Source organism: Muntiacus reevesi, chromosome 8 (genome assembly GCF_963930625.1).
Source record: "Muntiacus reevesi chromosome 8, mMunRee1.1, whole genome shotgun sequence".
NCBI classification, from domain to species: Eukaryota; Metazoa; Chordata; class Mammalia; order Artiodactyla; family Cervidae; genus Muntiacus; species Muntiacus reevesi.
This window is the reverse complement of record NC_089256.1, coordinates 45,640,357-45,649,219: the sequence shown is the minus strand read 5'-3', so window position 1 is coordinate 45,649,219 and position 8,863 is coordinate 45,640,357. Positions and strand designations below refer to the sequence as shown.

The 8,863-nt window shown below is 41.4% G+C and overlaps 1 protein-coding gene across 1 annotated transcript in view; it reads left to right on the top strand.

Moving 5' to 3' along the window:
* Positions 1–4,197: 4,197 nt before the first annotated feature.
* Positions 4,198–8,863, top strand: part of KPNA1 (karyopherin subunit alpha 1) — a 68,578-nt gene continuing 63,912 nt past the window's right edge. Inside the window, exon 1 of the mRNA XM_065942211.1 lies at positions 4,198–4,384. The gene's annotated coding sequence lies outside the window, so the exon portion shown is untranslated. The remainder of the gene's footprint in view (positions 4,385–8,863) is intronic.

The following is an 8,863-nucleotide window of genomic DNA, read 5'->3' as shown; positions in this document are numbered from 1 at the left end:
AAAGCCTGGTGTGCTGCAGTCCATGGGGTCGCAGAGTCGGGCACGGCTGAGCAACTGAACTGAACTGAATTTACAGATGCAAAGGACCTGACTGACAAACAGTTGATTTACCAATGAAAGTCTGTAGATACAAAATCGGTGGTCATTTGGGAGAATTGGAAACAAATTCCTACAATTTTAAAAACCTGCTGCGCTAATAATTAAAATCCTAACTCTTCTTTGCTCAAACACACATTTGTACCAACAATAGCAAGAATTACTACTATGCAGGCAGAGGAACAGAGCTGCAAGTCAAAAGTAATTTTATGTTTGGCTGTATTCAGTTTTACCATTATGTAAAAGAATACATATCTTAAATTTTCGGGCAGTTCCAAGAAATATTGATGAAAAAGGAAACAAGAAAGAATAAAAATATCCCATTGTATCATGGGACAGAAACATATCATTGTTTTTTTAATGAGATAGAATATCTTTTTAAATAGTTCTATTGTATTTATATTCTCCTTTACAAAATTCCTTCATTTATGTATCTTAAGAATACATTATAATATAGCTTACAAAAGTTGAATATGCAAGAGTTTCTAAAAAAAGTTAAAATAAGTTGCCAAACCAGACGGAAACAAAAATATTGTTATGAAAAGTTGTACTTTTTTCCACAAATTATTTTCTTAATTAGTCATGTTCAGAAAAGAGAATTTTACTCCACACTGCTTGTGGAGTAGAAGTAGGCATAACCACTTGTGAAGTAATCTGACAATATCTAGTATATTAGTTTTCCATTGCTGTGGAACAATTACCAGAAACCCAGTGTCTTAGAACACATTTATTATCTAACAGTTTCTGTGAGCTAGGGTTTTAGGCACAGTTGAACTGGTTCCTCTATTCAAGGTCTCACAAAGTTGCAATCAAGGTGTTAGGTTGTCTTCTCCTCTGGAGGCTTGATTGGGAAAGAATCCACTTCTAAGCTCTCTCAGATTATTGACAGAATTCATTTCCTTGTGGTTGTAGGGTTGAGGCTTCTGGCTGGTTGCACCCAGGTTCTAGAAACCATCTACACTTCCCTGCCACCAGGCCCTCTTCACAGGCAGTTTTCAACATGAAAGCTTGCTTTTTCAAAGGCCAGTAGCAGTGCGTCTAACTCTAGTCAGCTAAGATAGAGACATATAATGAAATGTAATCATTTTTACCATATTCTACTGGCCAGAAGTAAGTCATGGGTCCTGCCCACACTCAAAGGGCAGGGCAAAAACAAAGGGCAAAGACCATGGGGGCCATCTTAGAATTCTGCCTAGCACATCTAGTAAAGTTTAAGATGCAGTGTCTTAGGATCTAGCAGTTTCCCTGTACCCACGAAGATTCATACAAGAACATTCATAACAGCATTGTTTGTAATAGCAAAACCATTGTTCTATAATGTAAATTTAAAAAAATTTTAAATGCAAAAAGATCTAGTCAGAGAGACGTTAGCTAATAAAACACTATGTATGGTACAATAACATTTTTGTAAAAGTAGCATATTTATAGGAATTCTGCTTCAGCAATGGACTACTATTGTCTTGAACAAGTCTTCCCACCACTGATTACAGCTGGGAAAAATATAATAAACATTAAGGCACTGAGGAGCTTACCACAGCAGTGAGAACTTGTGGGTCCAAGATCTGGAAGAAAGGAAAGGGAACCCATCAGAAGTGAGCATGTGGAGAGGGTGTGGAGAAAAGGGAACCCTCTTACACTGTTGGTGGGAATGCAAACTAGTACAGCCACTATGGAAAACAGTGTGGAGATTTCTTAAAAAACTGGAAATAGAACTACCATATGACCCAGCAATACCACTTCTGGGCATACACACTGAGGAAACCAGATCTGAAAGAGACACGTGCACCCCAATGTTCATCGCAGCACTGTTTATAATAGCCAGGACATGGAAACAACCTAGATGCCCATCAGCAGATGAATGGATAAGGAAGCTGTGGTACATATACACCATGGAATATTACTCAGCCGTTAAAAAGAATTCATTTGAATCAGTTCTAATGAGATGGATGAAACTGGAGCCCATTATACAGAGTGAGGTGAGCCAGAAAGATAAAGAACATTACAGTATACTAACACATATATACGGAATTTAGAAAGATGGTAACAATGGCCCTATATGCAGGGCAGAAGAAGAGACGCAGAAGTACAGAACAGACTTTTGAACTCTGTGGGAGAAGGGGAGGGTGGGATGTTTCGAAAGAACAGCATGTATATTATCTGTGGTGAAACAGACCACCAGCCCAGGTGGGAGGCATGAGTCAAGTGCTCGGGCCTGTTGGGCTGGGAAGATCCAGAGGAATCGGGTGGAGAGGGAGGTGGGATGGGAGACCGGGATGGGGAATTCGTGTAACTCTATGGCTGATTCACATCAATGTATGACAAAACCCACTGAAAAAAAAAAAAAGAAGTATGTAGAAAACACCCTGGTTTCGTGTAGGACAAGCTGATGTAATATTAAACTATCTTCCCCTTAAAAATGTACTAACTTAGAATATAAAAGCTACGGTAAAAAAATAAAGATTTGCCAGACTCTGCTGCAAAAAAAAAAAAAAAAAAAAGAAGTGAGCATGATGTTTGCCATTATCTTTCCACCTGAAGTTATTGCTAATTCTGAAAGCAGTGGCTAAAAAACTGTGTAGAGATTTTAGCTGTCTCATGGGATTGAAGAGTCTGAATCAAAAGGAAGAGTGAAGTGAAAGTCACGTTTGATTCTTTGTGACCCTGCAATTCTCCAGGCCAGAATACTGGAGTGGGTAGACTTTCTGTTCTCCAGGGGATCTTTCCAACCCAGGGATTGAACTCAGGCCTCCCACATTGCAGGCAGATTCTTTACCAGCTGAGCCACCAGGGAAGCCCAAGAATACTGGAGTGGGTAGCCTATCCCTTCTCCAGCAGATCTTCCTGACCCAGGAATCGAACAGGGGTCTCCTGAATTGCAGGATTCTTTACCAACTGAGCTACCAGGGAAGCCCTGAAAAGGAAGAGAGGCCCTAGTAAGTACTCCAGACTTTTGGTCAGGACCCTCATGGGATACTCTAACTAGGAGAAAGGGTGAACTGGAAAGAAACTAGTTTTCACAGACCCTAAAGTCCAGCTCTGAATAATATTAATATTAGCTACTGATTGGAATAAAGTGATATGTCCTCAGCTCAGCTGTGGTGAGGCATTTGTTATTGTTTAGTGGCTAAGTCGTTTCTGACTCTTTTGCAACCCCGTGGCCAAGTCTCTCCCTTAGAACACACTCCCTTTCACCAGGGCCGTTGATCGAACTCAACACATCCTAGAAAACACACCTTTAGTGGGAAATACTGATGTGGCAGAAAGACATCCAGGACAAATGAACGCTGCATAGTATGGTCCTCTCTCCTGCTCTAATGTTACAGTTACCCCATTTCTTTCACCCTGCTTCTCCCTATGTGTTTTAGGTTGATTTGATAAACCATGTTATATGTGAGACTTTATATTCTGTGACCTCTGCTTGGCTGCCTTCAGTCTTTCTTTAGAAGCCACTGCTCAAAAAGAATCCCCCAAAGAGAATTCCGTCAAATTTAACAGTAACAATTATCTGCCCCAAATTTTCGTTGGAGAGCGTTTGTTAAGGGTAAAGCCAGCGTTCATGTTTCATTTAATTCCTCAATGAATTCTGATACTGCTCAGTGCGTTACCAGGCAAAGCGGACGGGAGAGAACCAAAAAGGATATACCCAGAAGTTTTCTCAAACGTGCTGCATGTGAATGCCTTAGCCATGAGGCGCTGACTTATAACTCTTGTCAAAATCCCTCAGCCTTCATTCATTCCATTATTTATTCAATAAACTTGTTCTAGGTAACAAACGTGTCAGTGGCTAGATATAGACAGAGGTGAGCGAAGATCGACCCGCCGCCCGGGAAAAGCTTCGAAGACAAGACATAACTTTGCAATTCAACCTAAGAACCACCGTTTCATTGTCACTCCAGCATGACTCTTTAACCCTTGTCATTAACTGCCAACCTTCTCAATCGGACCTTCTCCCGGACTCCGGACTCTCCACTGGTTCCCAGCTAACCGCCAGAGCTCCCAAAGACAGTTGAAAGACTACATCTCCCGGCAGCCTCTGCAGCAGGGTTGTGGAGAGGCACGCGCAGGCGCGCGGCCCGGCCCCCGCGCGCAGGCGTACTGCGAACGCCGGCTGAGCTGGGTCTCGCTGTGCTGGGTGCGCGGCGGCGGAGGCGACGAGCGAGGCCTGGTGAGCACCGCGAAGGGGCGAGCCGACTCTTTCGAGGTTGTGTGCAGAAGACGCACGGCAAGCGAGCGAGCGAGGCAGAGGCTCACCCCAGAAGTGGCACCGGGATCGGTTGCCTTGAACCTGGTGAGTGCGGGGCTGTGGCGGCCCCCGACCCCTCCCCCTCCCGCCGGCAGATCCGGCAGTCCTCGGCGGGACCCGGGAGAGGCCCCGCGGCGAGGGCGGGTCGCCGACTGTGCTCGAGCTCGGGTTCCTGGGCCTGGGCACTCGCGGCGCGTCCGTGCGTCACGGGCCCGGTTGTCCTAACGGCCGCGCGGCGGGCGGAGGGGACGGTGGGGGTGGGGAGCGCTGGTGTGTTCGCCATCGGGAACGCCGGTGGAGGCGAGGCGAGGCGGGGCGGGGCGGGGTGGCGCGGCAGCCGGGCTGTAAGCGGCGCCGGGGACTGCGGGGCGCAGAGGCTGCGGGGCTGCGAGGAGGTAGCGCGGAGCCAGCGCCGCGGCCCCACGCAGACGGGCGGGGGGCGGCGGTGGGCTGCGCAGTGTGCCGTGACTGAGGCAGGTGAGAATAGGGGATGGGGTGTGTGTAAAAACCCTAACTGAGACAGTCGGGAACGGTCTGGTCTCGGAAATTCACAAGTTTCAGCCGGAGTCGGAGGTTTGGGGAAGCGGGGGGGTGGGGGGGGCGGGCGAGTGGAGACGGCCGACTGCAGTTTACAGATGTCATAACAACATGGGCCTGAAGCGGCTGACAGGGGTGTGGTAATTATAGGAATGACAGAACTTAGTCTGCACACAGCGTGTGTCAGTGGTGATGCGAGGGAAGCTCAAAATGGGAGGAGAGAACTGAAGGATGACTGGAGTCCGGGAAGCCGTCATGAAGGAATGTTTTCGGTTTGAATGGGAGTATTTAATGTTCCGCTTTTAAGCAAACGATGTCAAGATAATTCATTTTTAAAGTTTAAATTCTGAATAAACAGTTTGGAAGAATTTTTTCTAAGCATATTATTAAATAGCATTTCTATTTTTCACTCCTCTTTTCCTTTAATAAACACTCCCTTAAAAACCTGTTTCTTAGTAGTAGATGAGTAAGTGATTTTTTCCCCCTTCATGTTACTTCAAGGCTCATTAGTGACCTTTTTTTCCTTTACTTGTTCTTGAGTTTGTAATATTTTGAAAGTAATTCACAAACTATTCCCCTTCCATTTTAAATGTTGAAGAGATGAAATTTCAACTTCAAAGGAAAGGATGGATGAACTCTGTTGTACTTTTACTGAAATAATTTATTCTTTGATGGCACTGTTGTGTTTAACACCGGGTTTTTAGTTGGAGAACTTGAGAGAAGTTAAAGGGGTAACGTTTAATGGGTTTTTTTCCAGATACTGTGCTAAATAAATACTTTTGTAGAGTAAAAGGCTTAATGCTTACAGTAACTCTGAAGTGTGTGAAGTGTGTGTGTGTTTTTTTTTTTCCTTTTCTACAGATTAAAGCTTTGAGGGTTAGAGAAGTTAAGTAACTTACCTAGGTGTTCCAGCTCTTGTTAGAAACAGGATCAGTGCCATTTTAGGAATTATTTCTCCTCTCCTTTCATGCTTCTTGGTTGTGTTTTATTTTTTTGGCCCATCCATATGCTCAGAGACTGGGGATGTGGACATGATCAAGACACTGTTCCTCTCCTCATGGAATTTATAGTGTTGCAGAGAAGACTAACAGATAATGACTATAAATATTGACTGCATAACATTTTATCTGTCATTATAATTGAGCGGGAGCTGTACTGAAAAGCAAAGGAAGTTCAAATGGAACCAAACAACGTAAGCCTTGAGTGTTTACAGTCTGGGAGAGAAGCAAAACATGCATTTATAAAAACCTAGACTAAGCTAAATGATAGAACTTAACACTTCACCTGAAGTCAGTGTACTTGCATTATGTTACTTTAGATCCTTATAGAAATTCCGTCACAGACTGTGAGTTAAAATTTTGTACTTTGACTTTTATCTAGGATTGGAATATGAGAAAAGGGACATGAAAAAACTCTTCCTCGCTATCCAAGACACTGTTTATAGTTTATTTACTGATCCTTATAAAGTATAAACCTTAAAGACAAGTTCTTTTAAGCCCTCAGTGACAGGCCTTTCTGTTATCCTTCTTTGCTTTAACAATTTTTTTTTAACAAATGACTGCTTTTATTAGATCATTTCTATTCATAAACCATCCTGTTTCTCTTTATGCTTTGGCTATCAGGAGGCTCAGAGCTGTGTTCAGCTTTGGTAGTTTTCATAATTTTCCTTAGCCTCGACTGTGTTATAAACTATACCAGATAGTCTGAAATTGCTGCTCTCATTTGTTTCCTGGACTACTTGTTCTCTGTTGCTCTCAATTTTATTTTTACCTTTTCCCTCTCATTTGAGAGTAGGGTTTATATATTTGATCTACAGTATGTTAGCATAGTGTTTGTTGAATTAATGATAAAGTCTTGATGATTTATGAATTTGTTTTTAAGTCTGTCAGATTATTTCTAGAAGTATGTATGCTTTGTATAAAATCAATCAGTTAAGACTTTTGGCCATGCAAGTGAAGGTGACTGGCATAATGATAAAGATAATTTCCTGTTACTCTCTTTAAGGTTTCTGTATTTTGCAGGGTATTCTGAATTCAGCCATAATAATGGAATAAAACATTGAAAATGGTAAACAATTCAATTAGCTGATTGGGGCTGATTTCACTCTATTCTTGCTGCAGTAAGTAGGAGGTGGCCCCAAGCCAGCCGGGAGCCAGATAGGACCATCATTAGAAAATTTTTAAGTCTTTGCAGTGACAGAGCAGGGATGAAGACTGATGGAACATACACTTTTTGTTTGTTTTTGAAGTTGATAATGCTCCTACACAACAGACCTTAGTGATAAAATGGTTCTGATCTAGTGTATTAGACTAATTGGAACAGTGTTTGAAAGCAGGCAATAATCCAAAATGTGGATAATGAGGATAATCTCCTTCACATAACAAGAATAATGCTGCACTTCATATACAAAGATAAGTCTGCTTACTCATCATGATTGATTTTTCAGTGTGAGGAGGGATATGTGCTGAGTTGTCCATGAGTCTTTGTATTGTGTGACCAGCAAGGCAGCTTGGGGTCAAAATGGGGGTTTTTAGCTAGGGAGCAGAAAGACAAGCAAAAGTTGCTGTAACATCTGTTGATGGGTCACCTACATCAGGTGTTTTCACCTAATTATCCTTGCAGAACCATATTGAGAAGATGGTTACATGTACAGGATGGTTAAGTAACTTGTCCTACTTCACAGAGTTAAGTGGTGGAGCTGGGATTCAATCTCAGGGCTATTTGTACTATGTTCTCATCAATCATTAAAGCTTGATTTTGTCTTGGTTTGCGGTTCAGTCTTCTCCTCAAATTAGATATAGTTTGTTTAACACCAAGAAATAATATTGTGAAGATCTACTGTACTAAAAGCTGAAAGGCTGTTGGAGTTCCTTGCTTTACTAGCAATAAAAAATACAATTTTTAAATTAGAATAGTATCTGTAAAACAACTGTTCCCTATCCCAACCTTTACACTTTAGAGGCTACTTATTTATTTCTTTTAGCTGTTTACTCTTTCATATTTATAAATAAGTTGCTTCTATTGCTATTTCTTGATACAACAGTTTTAGGCATTATCTATTGACTTTCCACATTTACACATATTCTTTAAATATATTTATTTAGATGTTTATTAAGTCAGCATTCAGTTATAACTATGTAAATAATTATAGCAGGACTATGCAGTGTATTATGATATCATTTCTTCTCTTAACCAATTTTTGTTTTTCCAGTAGTAATATCTATTTTCCCTTTTCCATTTGAGACAGCTGTCCTAGAACCTTCTATCCTTTTAAAGCAATCTGTACTGATGACTTTCTAGGCTTACTGCACAGTCGTCACCCTGAAACTTCTCTTTATGTCACCTTAAAATTTTCTGTGCCCTTTTCCGATATTGGATCTCTTATTTTCCATGTTTTTTTTTTTTTTTTCCCACCTCCAGAGAAAGGGTACCTGGGAAGCAAAAACTTTATGGTTTTCAGATCTTGCATGGCTGAAAAAAAAGCTTTATTTTACCTGTACGTTTCATCAGTCATTTGAGTATAAAAATCTAGGCTTAAAAAGTTTGAAAGTCATAGTTCCATTGTTTTCTGCATTCTAATGTTGCCATTGAAATCCAAAGCCATTCTTATTCTTCATTTATGTGACCTTCCCTGCCTTTTTCCCAATCTCCAGAAGCTTTTAGAGTTTCATTCTAAACCCCTGAAATTCCATAGTGTGTCTAGATGTGGGTTTTTTTTTTTTTTTTCCCTTTCCCTTTTTAAGGGCACTCTGGGTCCTTACAAGCTGGGGATTTGTGTCCTTTAGTTTTGGGAAATTTATTATTAGGGCTTTAGGTAAAAAGAGTTATGCTTACTATGTTTCCCATTTTTGGACACTATCATCAGACTATACAAGGTCCTTTAAATTTTTCTGTTTCATTTCTGAGCCCTGCTTGCATTACCTTTTCTGGTAGGTACCCACTGCATTATGGCTGATACATTCCTTGATTATATATGAATCATGAAAT